Here is a 16,957-nt window from a genome sequence, read left to right as displayed (position 1 = left end):
CACAGAGGCTTGCACACAGCAGCGCTCGTCTCCCTGACAACACCTCCGGTGTCAGCGTGCAATCCCGGGCCGACCCGGTCTGCACCTACTTCTCTCCCAAATTAGGTGGCGGTTTGCCCGTGCAACGTTATGTTTCACACGCGCACGTGTTTGTCCTCGGTTGCCCTCGGCCAACAGTTTTCACCACATATTTCACCACACTAAAGTACTATAAATACACGTGCCTTAAGCCCACCAGTTCAGTTTAGTTCCAGCTGCCTAAGTGGATACATATCTGCATTTTTCTGAGATGACATCAAGAGGCTGCAAGCATCTGGCAGACGCATTTTTCTATGTCTACGGCCAATTTATCAAGACAAGAGCAAAAAAGTACTCTGTGGAAGCATCTGCTAAGATGTGTGAGGCCTACAAGGCATATTTTGGCATGCCTGTCGGGGATCAAGACAAACTCTGAGCACCTCATTTCACCTGTAAGCAATGCAAAAAAACTGTGGAAGGTAAGATGGACAATTGTTGCTCAGAATTTTATGTTATAAAATGTGTTAAAAACTATTTAAATTGTAAAAGTTTAAATTTTAAAATGTTTTACAATTTTCAATATTATTGAAAACAAATATATTATATGAAAAATGTTGCGAGCATCTCTTCCACATTAATCATGGGTGAAATAAATGTATTTTTGAAGGATGGTACAGAGGGGAAAAGAGAGCCATGAAGTTAGCTATCCCAAGAATTTGGCGCGAACCCACTGTCCACTCAGGCAACTGCTACTTCTGCATGGTGGACTCTTCCAAACGTCGGACTGGCAAGAATGCACCTGCTTTCACATATCCGGACCTTTCTTCATCCATCGCCCCGGTGCCACACTGCCATGAACTCCCCGTACCCACTCCTCCGGAGATAGTGTAGCCGTCTTTAGAAGATAGCAGCCAATCAGAGAGCGAGGAAGACGTTGTAGATGAAGATGACAATTGCAGAGGTGGAGCTGAGGAGAGAAACCCATACTACCCCAACCAAAAAGACCTCAACGACTTGATCAGATATCTTGGTCTCACCAAGTCCAATGCCGAGCTTTTGACATCTAGGCTCAAGCAGTAAAACTTGTTGGATGAGAGTGTGAACGTCACAGATCAGAGAGAGCGTCACCAACCATTTCTGCAGCTTCTTCACCCGTCAAGATGGGCTCTGCTTCTGCCACAATGTGACCTGTCTGTTCGAGGCAATCGGAATCGCCTGTAACCAGAATGAGTGATGCCTCTTCATTGACAGCTCATCCAGGAGCCTCAATGCCTAGCTGCTCCATAATGGTAACAAGTACCCATCTTTTCCCTGGCTCACTTGGTGCACCTCAAAGAGGATTACAACAGCATCAAGACCTTGCTGGACACCTTCAAATATGATGAGTATGGCTGGGAAGTCATCGGAGACTTCAAAATGGTGGCATTCCTGATGGGTCTCCAAGGTGGTTTTACCAAGTTTTCCTGCTATCTTTGCCTTTGGGACAGCAGGGACACCTAAGGTGCATTACCACAGGTGGGATTGGCCACAGCGGACCGAGTACTCTGTGGGGAGGAACAACATCAAGTGGGAGCCACTGGTGGACCACCGGAAGGTTCTGATGCCACCATTGCACATTAAATTGGGCCTTATGAAACAATTTGTTAGAGCTGTAGATAAGGAGCCGGCAACCTTCAAGTACCTTCAAGACTTCTTCCCTAAGCTGTCTGAGGCAAAGGTCAAAGCCGGTGTCTTCGTCGGACCACAGATAAAGAAGATCTTGGAGTGCAATGAATTCCCCAAGAAGCTCACTCGTAAGGAGAACGTGGCTTGGAACAGCTTTGTCGCAGTGGTTTGTGGCTTCCTGGGCAATCACAAGGTCGGAAACTATGTGGAGCTGGTTCAGACTCTGGTGAAGAACTAGAGCACAATGGGCTGTAGCATGTCCCTCAAAGTCCATATCCTTGATGCTCATGTTGATACATTCAAGGAGAACATGGGAGCGTACTCGGAAGAGCAAGGCGAGCACTTCCACCAGGATATACTGGACTTTGAACGCCGCTACCATGGACAGTATAACGAGAACATGATGGAAGACTCCATTTGGCGACTGATTCGTGAAAGTTATTTATAGTATAATCGTAAATCTCGAAAAACTACTCCCTTCTAAATCTTTGAAAGTAGTTTTTTGTATTACTTTACTATATATACATGTTAATTTTGATTAATATGTTTTTTTCTGACTTTATGGGAACGAAAAGACATACATTCGTCTGTTTTCTCATTGAAAATAGGTACATTTCAAAATATCACTGTCCTGGTCACTAAAGCAAAGTTTATGGGGAATAACAGCCATTTTCTATACTTTTTAGGCACAAGCAATTACGAAATAACACTTACTACCCAGGAACAAAAATTGTGTTACATAGTATAATCAATGCAAACATCTATCAACGACTGATTGGAACATCCGTACTTTTGAATTAACCGAACCCAATGTATCTGTCTGTCAAAAACCGTATCCAAATTAATGTATTTTTCATTATGGTTACAGAATGTGTGGGTAGGGTACAGCATTTGCAAGTGATACATCTGTTCACACGGTTACTGTGTGATAATTGTATGAGACTACTGTAATGGTTATTGTGTTCAACTAATGACAATAATTATACACTATTTCTTCTATGTATCAACGGGTGGAATTACATATTCAGTATTATTCATTAATTAATTGTTGGACATGATAGTGGCCAGGAATAACATTTCAGTAGGCGTTTGGTAGGAGCATATAATGAATGTGTATACTTTACTGGTCAATGTGTTATTCTATGTGCTGAGACCATTTGAATAAACAACTATTTGTGGATATTAATTTTACAACAGGAACCAATTATTATAATTACACAATGCATAGTTGAATAAACAAATAAATAACTGTCAAAGTTTATATAACAATATTGTACTTTATTTTTTGCAGTGATGCCAGCTGTATAGCTCAAACATTTGATTTTCCCAAATGAATGTTGGTATGCGACTTGTTGCAATCGCAAAATATTACCAAAACATACTATGTAATTAATAATAAAAAAAACAGCTCTTCACATTTATGCAATAATGTAAAACTGTTTATACAAAACAACTCATCTTATCTGTTACCGATAGTTGAATTCGTCCCAAACGCCTCTCATCTCACGTTTTCCTCTGAGGTGCGTAGTCGCCCTGTGCTCTTCCCCTTACATAAACAGCCTGCTTTCCCCAAATTGTCGGTACCAACGACGAATGCTCTTTGAAATTGGCAGATCAATGCCAAAACGCCGTTGAAACGCACGCTATACCGCAATTACGGATTCAGTCTTGCTGAACTGCAGAACTCAAAACGCCTTGTGTTGCAGGGTCACCATCTTGCGAATGACTGAGGCTATGGGGTTGTTTGTGCGCTGGGAGAGGCATATAGTGGTAATCATTTGACACGCTATTCTCCGCCCTTTCAAGTGGTAAGAGTTTCATTCATGAGCGGTTCGTGGTTGCAGAAATATAGCGATTTCAAATGGGGTCCATCTTTTTGAAACAGCATGTATATTTCACATTATTTAATTATTTCAGTTGGGCGGAGCGTGTGGCAACATAACTCCAGAACTGGCTTCATAGACAAATTCCCAATTGCTCACCAACAATGCTTCCACAATTAGTTTTGTTTCTTTATTATAATATTACACAATTAAGATTCCATGGGCTTTTATGGCCACGGCATCTGTGAATGATGTTGTACTCTTCTGAAATAGCACTGACCTTTGCACTTCTTGTACCCTTTTTTATTGCTTTCTACCTTAGGTTGAAAGCAGTAATGCATTATCCCTGTCTGTCTGTCCGTCTGTCTGTCTTCACACAGACAGATGGACAGTTATGGAATATGACCATGTCAATATCCATGGGAATCATTAGCCTTTTAATTTTAACACCCATTAAACCTTCAATGGCACAGCAGCCATGCATTAAATACAAGTGTCTTTAGAGTGTCGGCATCTGTGTGTACGAGGGGTTTGTTGTAGGAGTAACGAGATAACAGCACACCCAAGTGGGCTGACTTTGAACACAATAAAAAACGGACAAATCAAACTGATTAGATTACTGACACCATTAACAACAGCACAACTGCATGCTGCATGCTAGGGACTCCATTTTTCCCACTCATATTGATGTATAGGTAATGTCTGTCGCACATGAAACACATTACAGCCCCATGTAGGTGACAGCTACACCGCGGCCACAGCACAGTCAGCACACATTAGTGTCACCAGATAAGGCAGAGGCCACATTTCATGACAATTCAATCTTAATGATTCTACATTACTGTCACCTTCTCCAAATAATAAGTAAATAAACACCATCCATGAAACAATCTCAGACAACACACATTAGAAGTCATAAAGCCTATTGCTTTATTATTATTATTTCTATTTACATGACTTTACCGAAAGAACCAAAGAATATGAATTCCTGCAGTCACGAAAGTTTTAAATACAAATTTTGTTTGGGATTATTTAGACTAATTTTCAGTGCTTCATAACGTTCCCCAGGGTTGGCAAGTTTGCCTTGTCAGGAACATATGAGCCTTAGGTTTAAAAAAGATAATGCAAAAAATGTGAGTGCATCTGGTAATAAGGTAGCGTTTATGTTATCAAAAAGATAAATATAGATCAATATATCTAAACCATGAATAACATAACATTTGTGATTAATGTTTATAGTAGCTAGTTATGTCACAGAGCAAATTCAGTCATTGTGTTGATCTTAACACAAAATCAATTCGTACATTAAATGTCCAGTGATAAAAATACAAAGTAGAATGGTAGATGCATTTTCATTTAAAAAAAATCATCATTATCATCGTACTGCATATTCTCCGAAATTAACCATGGCTATCAGTATAGTGAAATACTAATGTGGGCACTTGTAAGCAATACAATGGGGTCTATAATGTGAACATTGGATAACGTTCCAGTAGTATCCCTTTCGGATTGTGAGGTTAGCAAATAGGCGAGTAGCAATGCATTAATTAATCATCTCTAATCATTGTTCACACTCACCATGTGAGCATCAAATCATTGGTGTAAGGATAAATTATGGATGCTATATATAGATGTTAGGAAAATTATCTTCCAATGCTACATTTTAGGCTAATCGAGTGAATTAGACTGCAAACGAGACAGAAAAAAAACTAACTCAAAAAGATACGATTTTTTAAAACTTAAATCATGACTCCAATTCATAACAATTAATTTACATTTTTTTAAAACATATTATCAAGCCTCGGAATGATCCACATGTTGCATTTACGTATTGTAATTTACATTACCAACACACTCTGAACAGTAAGTACTGAACTTCAATTGAACCTTCACGAATGAAAATGAACCAAAACATTGTTGAATTAAAATAACTAATTATTGTGATCGAAAGTATATCCTTTTTTGCCTGCTTAGACATCAGCCTTTTGATTTATTTGACCTGCTGCCCACTAATTTGGTGGCAGACCCCCAATTTGAGCGCACCAGGATGACCAACGCTCTGTGGATGTTCCTCCATCGATCACAGGTGTGTTTGGGATCTGCTATCAAAAGAATTTGGCTCAGCAGGGCTCGCACCTCCAGGCACTCTTGCACGAGTGATGGCCACACTTGCTGGCTCCTGTGGGAGCCGTGGAGCTATGTTAACAGTGTTACTAATGCACGATGTTTATCGGGCTTGGAAATTGGGCACAGTCTGTAGGGGCGCATCCCCTGTGAACTGGAACCGGGAGGTGTGGTAGGTTGCCTGGCAATGCCAGGATTGATGTCGGCTCGGATGTGAGTTTGAGCTGAGCCGGTACGGTTTTGGCACTAAGTTAGACAAAGGTACCAATTTAGATGAAAAACGCCCAGGGGCTTAGCTAAAGGCACCCCGAAGAGATGCAGGAGGGTTTCCAAAAGTATTGCCAGGGCAAGAGAGTTACAAAGTGGTGATGCTAGCGCCTGCCCTCATTGGATGGTCAGTCCCTGTGAAAGGGAACCACGCCCTCCACCACAATACCTCCCCTTGGCTTTCGGGGTGCCCTGGACAATTGGAAACCCGGTCATCCCACACATTGTCAAGGAAGTCATATGTTAGTCGAGTTGCAGAACGATAATGATATGGGCACTCTGTGTAGGGGCCCCCTTTGGATCAGCAGAGATGGTGAGGATGACCCTCGTCTCTGGAAAAGAGATAGGAGGGTAAGCATCAGACATGGAGGTTTCAGCCCAAGACCTGGTGGCTGCACAGGTGCTCATGATAAGAGACCAGTTAATGACCCAGATGCTGATTTGTGACAGCAGTAGCCACCGTCCCCTCAGGTCTCAGGGCACCTGGTTTTTGGTACCCAGGGAGGTGTAGATGCCACCTCTTTAAGAATTGTGGGGCCGATCTCGTAAGAAGAATGGGTCAAGAAAAGGCTTCCTTCTATTTTTATTTCTCCTTGCTATCTGTGATTTTACTATCATCTGCATTTTTAAGCGAGGTCCCCAAAGTCAGGCAATATCTGACAAAGAAAGTTCAGGGTTTGTTGCTTTAGTTTGGGAGATTCTCGACTACTGACAATGCTTTTTGTGAAGTCTCCCTGGACTACATATAACATGCACTATGAGATCTCCTTTACCAGTGGCAAAATATAGTAATAGGTTTTTACCATTTAAACTGGTACAAAATCCGACACCTTTATACAAGGCATCATGTTTGCAATAACCTCAACACAAGAAGTCAAAATGGAAACATAAAGAAACAACTCTGATGATGATAATGATATGCACTGTCCTTGAAGTTGATTGGTCCACACCCGAGACAGCTTACGCCTTTTGGCATCTTCTGGTCCAACCCATGTGAGACTAGGCTCTAAAGAAAGCTGTCTCGGGTATGGACCAATCAACTTCAAGGACAGTGCATATCATTATCATCATCAGAGTTGTTTCTTTTTGTTTGCATTTTGACTTCTTGTGTTGAGGTTATTGCAAACATGATGCCTTGTATAAAGGTGTCAGATTTTGTACCAGTTTAAAGGGTAAAAACCTTTTACTACATATAACATGGTTTAACTGTATAGTATTTTTGCATATTTAATTACATTGGAACGTGTGTGTGTTTGTGTTAAGGGACAGAGACAGTGCAGCTGTTAGCACAATATGGTACTGTCCCGGTTACCTGAAATAACACTTTGCCATACAAAATACCACAGGAAAGTGGTGTATTAATCTGGCCGCAGCCTCCAAGTGACAGAAGAAACATGGTGACAGAAGAAGACAGCTCGAGAGAAAGTGAGAGTGAAACAGACAGACGGAGACACGTACAGAAGGAGACACATAAAGACACAATGCCATAAACATACACAAATAGGGAGATACAGATTCAGAGAGAAACAAACAGTGGGAAACAAAAAAACAGGGGAACAGAGACAGAAGTAGAGAGAGAGAGAGACGGACAATTTATTGAAAATAATATGTAAAAATACTAATAATAAAAAAGTGCTATTCAGTTGCCCCCTAGCTCTTATCCACACTAGAGGGACTGCATTTTCCCATGTACCCCGCTGTAGATTTTGTTGCATGGCAGTCAAGCTGATATTTTTTTTTATCAGAGCTGGAACTTATCCCAAATCAGGTACCAGTTCAGTGCTCTGATCCCTAAACCATATTGCTCTGCCATATACGTGTAGTGCTCGAACCGACACGACAGCTTCTTGTCTTTACTCGTTACTTTATTTTGCATATGTCGCTCAACATCTCTTCAGTCAAAATCGCTCAATGTTCCTCCACTCACACCGACCCACAACTCTTCTCCACGCTCGCTCGCCGCGTTCCGCCGGCCTCACTCGCTCCCCTCTACTCCGCCGTCGACTCTCCTCTCCGCTCTCTCCGCCCCAGTTCGGCTGCTCTTTATCAGCTCCGCCGTCCCACTCCGTCGTAACTACATCAGCTCTCTTCCCACGCTCCAGCCGCTTCCTACTCTCCGTCGTCTCTCTGTTACTCTACACTTCTCCACTGCTACCCTACACTTCTCCACTGCTACCTTACACTTATCCACTGCTACCCTACACTTCTCCACTGCTACCCTACACTTCTCTGCTGCTACCCTACGCTATGCTCACTCTGCTGCTCCGTCTCTCCATCCGTTGTCTCCTCCCAGGCGCGAACTCCCGTCTCCTCCACAAACCCCTGACTTTATCCCCGAACCAATTAATCCCTAATTAATCAGGGTATCCCCCGCGACGCCACTCGCCCCCAGCCCCCGCTGCCACGTGGCATGTTTTTCCAGACACACTGGCGCCGTTCTCCGACAACAACCCCTCTCGGCCAATCAGCGCCCTGCACCCTTAAGTACCCCCTGCCACCTGCTACCACCACCCTTAGACTTCACGCCACCTTAATTTGGACAACAACGACCAGCCAATCAGTGCCTTGTGTCCCCATTTGCTCTCACTGTCGGCCGCATGCGCGCACACCGACCCCAGCGCGTGACGCGTATCTCAAGCACTACGTACGTATTAATAGATTGTTGCTCACAGTACTTTGCCAACAATCTACACAGGCAAGTAGGGGACTTTTTGTTTATTAATATATGCACATCAGCCAGTCATACATAAAAAATAATTCAACAGTGTACAGAAATACATGGGTAATCACAGACACTACAGTACATCCAGAAATGGTGCCTGGGTTGTCAAAGGGATGCACGCTTAATAGCTTTTTTTAGTGTATTAAAATATCAAAATATATTAAGACATTTATATGGTATATATAAATAAGCATACATAGTAAATGCATATAAATATTTTCTTTGATACATTGATAAACACTGTGGGATTTCCTCATGTTTAAAGACCCATGGGAATCTCTGCCAAATAGGGTCCTCGGTGCAATCTGAAAATGTAGGTTTTGAGGCTGTGATGTTTGGACGCGGATGAGCACTAATACAAAATTAACAAACACATTTATACACATGGGAACTGACTCCTCAGCGGTTTGGTATTTGATGCCCGTAATAACCACATGTTGTGTGTTGGATGGCTCCATAGTGATCCGTGTTTGTTTGCTGTACAGTGACCTCTGTTTATTTTATCGTGATCTTTCTACAGAACATGCAAACCTGCCAACTCCTAGTAACAGTGGAGGCCTCTCACACCCCTGTCTCGAACCACTTTAAGTGTCATTTCCCCCCCACCCCCCTCCTAAACAACATTTTAACATAATTATTTATCACAAACCTGTACAAATTGGCACCATTCAATTCCCACATTAGTGATAACTGAAAATAATGAGGTATACAATTAATACTGAAGGAATATATATTGTTAAATGTGAATGATACATGTGTAGTGACATAAAATTGGTCACTACGTAGCATAGCGCTGGCTGCTGGCAAGCAAGGGGATCTGCAGAGTGAAGCAGCCCTGATTGACAGCAGACCACGTGATAGATCCGAGAAGGATCTCGGGTAAAGGTTACGGAGGGGACGTGTCGAGAGCTCGCTCGTAGGTTCCAGAATGGGGGCGTGGCCGAGGTGGAATGAGGCCACGCTAACAGGATAAAAGGGGACCCCGGGCGGGGGATCGGGGCCGTCGTTTGGAGTGGGATCCCCTCGTCGTCGTCGCCGCTGCTGTCGCATTCGCCGCTGTCGTCGTCCACTTGATAATTGCGCTGCTAGCAGTAGTTGGCTGTCTTAGTTCAGCGCCGTCAGTGTCAGACGGCTAGCGTTGTCTTGTAGGCTTGCAACCAGTATAGAGTTGCATTTAAGCAAGAGACAGAGCGTTGTGTAATAGCAGAGAGTGTGTAGCAGTATGCTCGGTGTTTAATTAAAGAATTGCCTCCAAGAAGTTACATCTCTAAGTCAGTCACTACACATGGATAGCGGTGGCAATTCAAAATAAGTCTGTATCAGCAATCCAAAATATCTGCAACACATCACTCACTTTAAGTTACTGGACAGCAGTGACAGTACACACGTATTTTAATTCTGTACAATGCTCTCAGGTCTAATGGAGTCCCTTGTAGTGTCTTATTTATAACAGAGTGGTGTATTACTGCAGGCCACAGCTGCATTTATGCATGAGCGCTTATGCTCTCATAGCATCCTTTTTTAAAGTGACAAGATCACGAGTCATGGGGAAGGAAGAGGGATGCTGGTAATTTGGAGTCGCTCAATGCTGGAGTACAGAGCCAGTGTTGTCTCAAAAGTGGTACATCTCAACATCAATACAATGGTGGTGCAGTCACAATCACTTAAAACACACCATCTGCTGCGGCCCTGGTTTAAAGTAATTAGCAGCGCACCTTCCAGATTAAGCAATGATGGGCGGTGACCAAAGCACGGCTAAATATAATTAACGGGAATAACTAATGAATTACGTAATTAATATCAACGACTAAGTATGGAATGAATGGCAAGAATTTAAATTTGGATGGCTGTGTATTTACATTAGTTTTACATGCCTGTATCCTTTAAATAATGCAATGTAGGGTGTGTAGGCAGATGCTACTGACTCTATTGTATGTAGGGTGTGTAGGCAGATACTACTGACTCTATTTATGTGTAGTGCTAAACTTTACGGACAACTTCTTCCTTTTCTGTCGTCACTTTATTTGATCAAACTCAGCATATTTCGCCACCACTCTCCAGCGCGTTCTCCGCTCGCTCGCCGTGCTCCGCCGGCCTCGCTCGCTCCGTTCCTCCCCCTCTCTCTCCGTCTCTCCTGACTCTCCTCTCTGCTTCTCCGTCCCACCCCAGCCGTCGCTCTCTCTCGGCTTCTCCGTCTCACTCCAACTATCTCTCTCGTTCCCGTTCCACTGCTAGCCTATCTGTCCTCTCGTCTCCCCTTATTCCCCTGCTCCACCGCTACCCTATTCTACCTCTCATATCTTCCCCGTCTCCATCTCTACTGCTATCCTATACTTCTTCTACTCCACTGCTACCCTATACTTCTTCCACTCCACTGCTACCCTATACTTCTTCTCGTATCTTCTTCTTCTGCTCCGGCCGTCTCCGTCCGGCTCCCAGCACAACTCCCCGTCTTACTCTGACGCTCCCGTATTTATCCCCGTCCCTATTAATTCCAATTAATTAACTGGCGTCCCCCCAACGCCCCGCGCCCCCGTCCCCCGCCGCCACCTGTTCCCATTCCCAGACTTACAGGCGCCACCTTGTCCCTGACAACAACAACCGGCCAATCACTGCCCTGCATCCATAATTGCCTAACGGGCTGTCTCCGGCTCACCCGTTGTCCCCCAGCAACACCAGCATGTCCCGATACGACCCCACTGTCCCCAACCCGCACGTGTTTACAATTACCCCCCTTGGCGCGCGTTAAACCACTACATATTTAGGGGGTGTATGCTGATACTACTGACTCTATTGTATATATAGGGTGTGTAGGCAGATACTACTGACTATATTTTGTGTAGGGTGTGTAGGCAGATGCTACTGACTCTATTTTATGGAGGGTGTGTAGGCAGATACTATTGACTCTATTGTATGTAGGGTGTGTAGGCAGATACTATTGACTCTATTGTATGTAGGGTGTGTAAGCAGATACTACTGACTCTATTGTATGTAGGGTGTGTAGGCTGATACTACTGACTCTATTTTATGTAGTGTGTGTAGGCAGATGATACTGACTCTATTGTATGTAGGGTGTGTAGCAGTGGCGGCTCCTGCAAAATCTCTCAGGGGGGGCAAATGTCTGGATGATTGATAAGGATAAGGTCCACCCATGCAATGGATAAATTAACAGCTTAAGCATGTAAAGGCAACTTCACTTCTTTAATATTAATCAAAAATAAAGTGACTCTTACAATACATCTTGTTTGTTTCTATACTCACTATTAAAACAAACCACTCAAGTTTATTTTATTAAAGATTCCACTAGGTGGCGATAAATTATATTGTTGGATGAAACGTGCTTACGTATGATGACGTAAGCACGTATGATGACGTAAGCACGTTAGTGCAAGCCCTCCCGGAAGCCATAGAGAATGCATTGGAGCACCCCCGTTCGAAAAAAAACATCTTTCAATGTAAGTCTATGGGGCCACTCGGGGCAATTCTCAGCCTGAGTGAAATCGCCCCAAAAGAGGCGGTACTCCACAGAACGTGACATGACGCTGATTGGACTATATCCAGAGGCTGACAGTGACGGCTAGCGTGACTCTGTGGTTGAATGACATTGGTGGTGCGTCGCCCAATCGCCCTAATGAAGAAACCGCCCCTGGTGTGTAGGCAGATGCTACTAACTCTATTGTATGTAGGATGTGTAGGTAGATGCTACTGACTATTGTATGTAGGGTGTGTAGGCAGATGCTACTAACTCTATTGTATGTAGGGTGTGTAGGCAGATGCTACTGACTATTGTATGTAGGGTGTGTAGGCAGATGCTACTGACTATTGTATGTAGGGTGTGTAGGCAGATACTATTGACTATTGTATGTAGGGTGTGTAGGCAGATGCTACTAACTCTATTGTATGTAGGGTGTGTAGGCAGATGCTACTGACTATTGTATGTAGGGTGTGTAGGCATAAATACCTACAGAATGTCTTTCTTTTTGTGAGGGGGGATTTATTTTTTGTAAATCTGTTGGATCAACTTTTTACCCCCACATCTGGGCGGGGGGGGGGGGTCCACTTTATATACCCTTTTCATTCAGGGCTTCTGAAAGGCTCTTTTAATTTATTTGACAAAGCAATGGCCTTTTGTGTGAAGTATGGTCTTCCTGTTTTGCACAGATTTTCTCCCATAGTAGAATAACCCCACATAAAATGTAATTGCTATGGGCCAAATGTCGCAATGCTGAAAACAACATATATCTGCAAATTACTCAAGTGGGATTACCATGTGTGCAATACCGCTGGCTACTGTAGAAATTTGGCAGGATCCTTCCCGAGTCTTTGTAAACAAGCGTAATAAAAAACAAAATTACCAGAAAGGGCAGATGAGATTCTTTTGGTAGTTATTCAGTGACATTCGACGATATCTTTATTGAACTGGAAACTAAAGCAATATTTCTATACATTTAAAAACATATTAAAATGTCCTGTCGACTTAGTCCTGCCACCAGCCCGGAACATTTGCATTTTTACACTCAACAGATTATATAGTGAACACGTGCTTAGAACAGACTCCCTATTTAAGGCAGTCACTGTTGCACAAGTGATCAACAAACGGGCGTCTATTCAGAAGGACACTGTATGCAGTGTTGACTGGGGGAGGCTGTTGGATAAATATCCACGTGTCCAGCCACTGGACCCAGCGATGAGCACGTGTGCACAGTACCCTGGAGGAGGCTGGCACCAGGAAAGCTGTCTCTGTGCCAGGAGACAACCCCAGCAAACGTGAGCGAGGAAACAACCCTATAGAATATTATAGACTGTATATAGGGGCCGTCCATAAATTACGTCACGCACTTGGGGGGGGGGGGGTCAGACATTTGTGACGATGTGTGACGTGGGGGGGGGGTTTGAGAAATGTGACGTCACATCAAAATGCGCAACTTTAAATAAATATAGACAACACGTTCTACTTAATTAAATAGACTTTTAAATAAATGTTTTCTCCTGCAACATCAGAATGCAGCGGCACATTAAATACGCACTACAATGACAATAGTTTAAAGCGATTTGAAGCATGTTTTATTTTTGGGGGGGGGCAGGGGCTTTGTGACGTCATATTTGAGGGGGGGGGTCTGACTTTTGTGATGCCGCGTGACGAGGGGGGGGGGGTCAAAAATCGTCCAAAATAGCGTGACGTCATTTATGTACGGCCCCATAGCACACACGGGGAGCACGAGCTCCTCTGCACGGGGGGAGGTCCTTGATCCCACATCATGAATATTCATCTCTCTGCGTGCCCAGCCGAATGAATATTCATTAATCAGCACAACCCACCTCGTGAATATTAACGACAAAAAAGAGGTGGGGCCAGGGACCTCTCGGCCAATGGGATCGCCAATCCCGGAAAGGGGGCGTGGCCGAGTGCGATGATTGACAGGTGCGCGCAGCGCAGAGGACGTCCCCCCCACTCGTCCCCATCCCGGCCGAGTGAGCGGGGCGACTGGCGCGGGCATTTGGGCCGCGCGGAGGAGGAGTAAGAAGTCTTCGGGCTCCGCGTCCGTCTGTGTCCCCCCCTGCGCTGTCCCCTAGACGCCCCCCCCCCACCTCGACGAGTAACAACGGAAGACCTTCGTTGTGAGCGCAAGACGGGCAAAGCCGCCGCAGAAGGCTGCGCGAGCGGGCAGGCGTGTGGACACCTCCACATCCCCCCGTCACAACCCTCCAAAACCGTGAGTGTGACACCGAGCCCACGCTGACAAAACACGAGCGCGCTGCTTCTGCTGCTGCAGGCAGCAGGCAGCAGCAGAAGCAGCAGCGGCGGCAGCGGCAGCTGCGACTGCAGCCGAGCGCTCCCTTTGAACACCCCCGGGGCGGCGCGGCGCGACTGCGGCAATGAGGAGAAGGGATCCCGGTGCCACTTTCGCCGCCGCGCAGCTGATCGCTCGCTCGCCGCGGCGGCGGGGTCACGTGACGAGGGGTGGCTGTGTTGGGTGGGGGGGGGTCGAGTTGTGGGGGGGGGTTGTGTTTGGGGGGGTGTCACGTGACGAGGGGTGGCTGTGTTGGGTGGGGGGGGTCGAGTTGTGGGGGGGGGGGTTGTGTTTGGGGGGGTGTCACGTGACGAGGGGTGGCTGTGTTGGGTGGGGGGGGTCGCGTTGTGAGGGGTGGGGTTGTGTTTGGGGGGGGGGATGTGTTTGGGGGGGGGTTGTGTTTGGGGGGGGGGGGTCACGTGACGAGGGGTGGCTGTGTTGGGTGGTGGGGGGGTCGCGTTGGGGGGTGGGGTTTTGTTTTGGGGGGGGGGTCACGTGACGAGGGGTGGCTGTGTTGGGTGGTGGGGGGGGTCACGTTGGGGGGTGGAGGGGGTCGCGTTGGGGGGGTGGGGTTTGTTTGGGGGGGGGGTTTCACGTGACGAGGGGTGGCTCTGTTGGGGGGGGGGTCGCGTTGTGTGTGTGTGGGGGGGTCACGTTGTGTGTGTGGGGGGGTCACGTTGTGTGTGTGGGGGGGTCACGTTGTGTGTGTGTGTGGGGGGGTCACGTTGTGTGTGTGTGTGGGGGGGTCACGTTGTGTGTGTGTGTGGGGGGGTCACGTTGTGTGTGTGTGTGTGTGGGGGGGTCACGTTGTGTGTGTGTGTGTGTGGGGGGGGTCACGTTGTGTGTGTGTGGGGGGGTCACGTTGTGTGTGTGTGTGGGGGTCACGTTGTGTGTGTGTGGGGGGGGGGGTCACGTTGTGTGTGTGTGGGGAGGTCACGTTGTGTGTGTGTGGGGGGGGGGGGTCACGTTGTGTGTGTGTGTGGGGGTCACGTGTGTGTGTGGGGGGGGGGTCACGTTGTGTGTGTGTGGGGGGGGGGTCACGTTGTGTGTGTGTGGGGGGGGGGTCACGTTGTGTGTGTGTGGGGGGGTCACGTTGTGTGTGTGTGGGGGGGTCACGTTGTGTGTGTGTGGGGGGGGGTCACGTTGTGTGTGTGTGTGTGGGGGGGTCACGTTGTGTGTGTGTGTGTGGGGGGGTCACGTTGGGGGGGGGGGTGGGGTCACGTTGGGGGGGTGGGGTCACGTGACCAAGGTCTGAAACTTCGGGGGCAGGAATCGGGGGAGGGGATCACGTGACTGCGTTCTAGAGGGGCGTGGGGTGGGGGTCAAATCGTCTTGCGCTGTCGCAGGGATCAAGTGAATCCGCGACTGAATGAGTGATGCAGCGTTATGCTGATGCAGAAGGAACGCAGTTCGGCGTCAAGGGGCGGCATAACGTGGGGCCCTTTTTTAAAATCCACAAATCGTCTCTTTAGAGCCAGAAAATCACGCGCGATCCGCAAATCGTCGGTTTCGCAGTCCAGAAAATCACGTAACAGGTAACAAAAAAATTAATTGTATTCAAAATTAAATAATAGCATATGCTATTATTTCTTTTTACGTGACTTTACCGAAAGAACCAGAAAGTAATTCCATGTACGAAAGTTCCAAATCAATTTTGTATTCAAAATATCACTGCTTTGATCCGTGCTCGAATACGTGTTTTGCTCCATACATGGGCCTACAAAAATTAACATAATTGATCATTCTGTCGCGGATCTGTTTTATTTATCCTGTTCCAGCGCGACTGTTCTGTAGGAGGATCCTCGTGGGGTTGGCCACGGGAAGGGCTTCATGGTGATGGGCGAGTTCTGGAACACGTGCGCGTGAACCAGGAGGTTGGAAGACGATTTTGAAGGGTCAAAATACGTATTCACTCGATTGTGCAGAATATCACCTTTACAGCCATCAGAAAACACATGTATGAGTTATGTTCCAGCTGCCTATATGTGTTTTCTTGAGATGTTATTTTGCCAAACTGTTAAAGTGTTTGTCAGTCATACATAACAGCGGTGTATTCTCCTTATACAATGTGCATCCAATATACTACAGAGGCTTCTAGATTTGAAGCTTTTGTGACTGCAAGGATTCATACTCTTAGGTTTTTTCGGTAAAGTCACGTAGGATTTTTATTTTATTATTTCTATTATTTTTCTTTTTACCTACGTGACTTTACCGAAATAACCTAAGAGTACTACAGAGGCTGTCAATGCTGGGCAGGCCCACGTGTTTTATTGGCTGATAAGAAACAATCTGTGTTTGGGGTCTGGGCTGTTAGCTTGCACCATTATAGCCATGGTGTTGCGTTGGGTGTTACTCCCTGTACGTCAATAGCCCCAAACAAGTCCACATCCTATGGCGGAAGTGAAAATGCATTGGGCCATGGTAATTATTTCGCAAAGTGGTAATTATTTCATAGTTCCTGGAAAGAAGATGAGCTGAGATGACCAACATCCAGGCTTTTAAGTCAGGACCTGAAGACGGAGAGCTGTGCACGATTTCATTCCGCC

The 16,957-nt window shown here is 45.9% G+C and overlaps 1 protein-coding gene across 4 annotated transcripts in view; it reads left to right on the top strand.

Annotated features, from left to right (window-relative positions):
- The first annotated feature begins 14,066 nt into the window (after nucleotides 1-14,066).
- The window catches only part of LOC133345397 (protein PALS2-like), a 157,160-nt gene continuing 154,269 nt past the window's right edge, over nucleotides 14,067-16,957 (top strand). For all 4 annotated transcript variants that reach the window (XM_061556117.1, XM_061556115.1, XM_061556114.1 and 1 more), the window contains exon 1: nucleotides 14,067-14,333. The gene's annotated coding sequence lies outside the window, so the exon portion shown is untranslated. The remainder of the gene's footprint in view (nucleotides 14,334-16,957) is intronic.

This window comes from Lethenteron reissneri, chromosome 21, assembly GCF_015708825.2.
Source record: "Lethenteron reissneri isolate LAM-NWPU_2019-01 chromosome 21, ASM1570882v1, whole genome shotgun sequence".
Lineage (NCBI taxonomy): Eukaryota > Metazoa > Chordata > Hyperoartia > Petromyzontiformes > Petromyzontidae > Lethenteron > Lethenteron reissneri.
The sequence above is the reverse complement of the archived record's forward strand: the minus strand, read 5'-3'. Positions and strand labels throughout refer to the sequence as shown.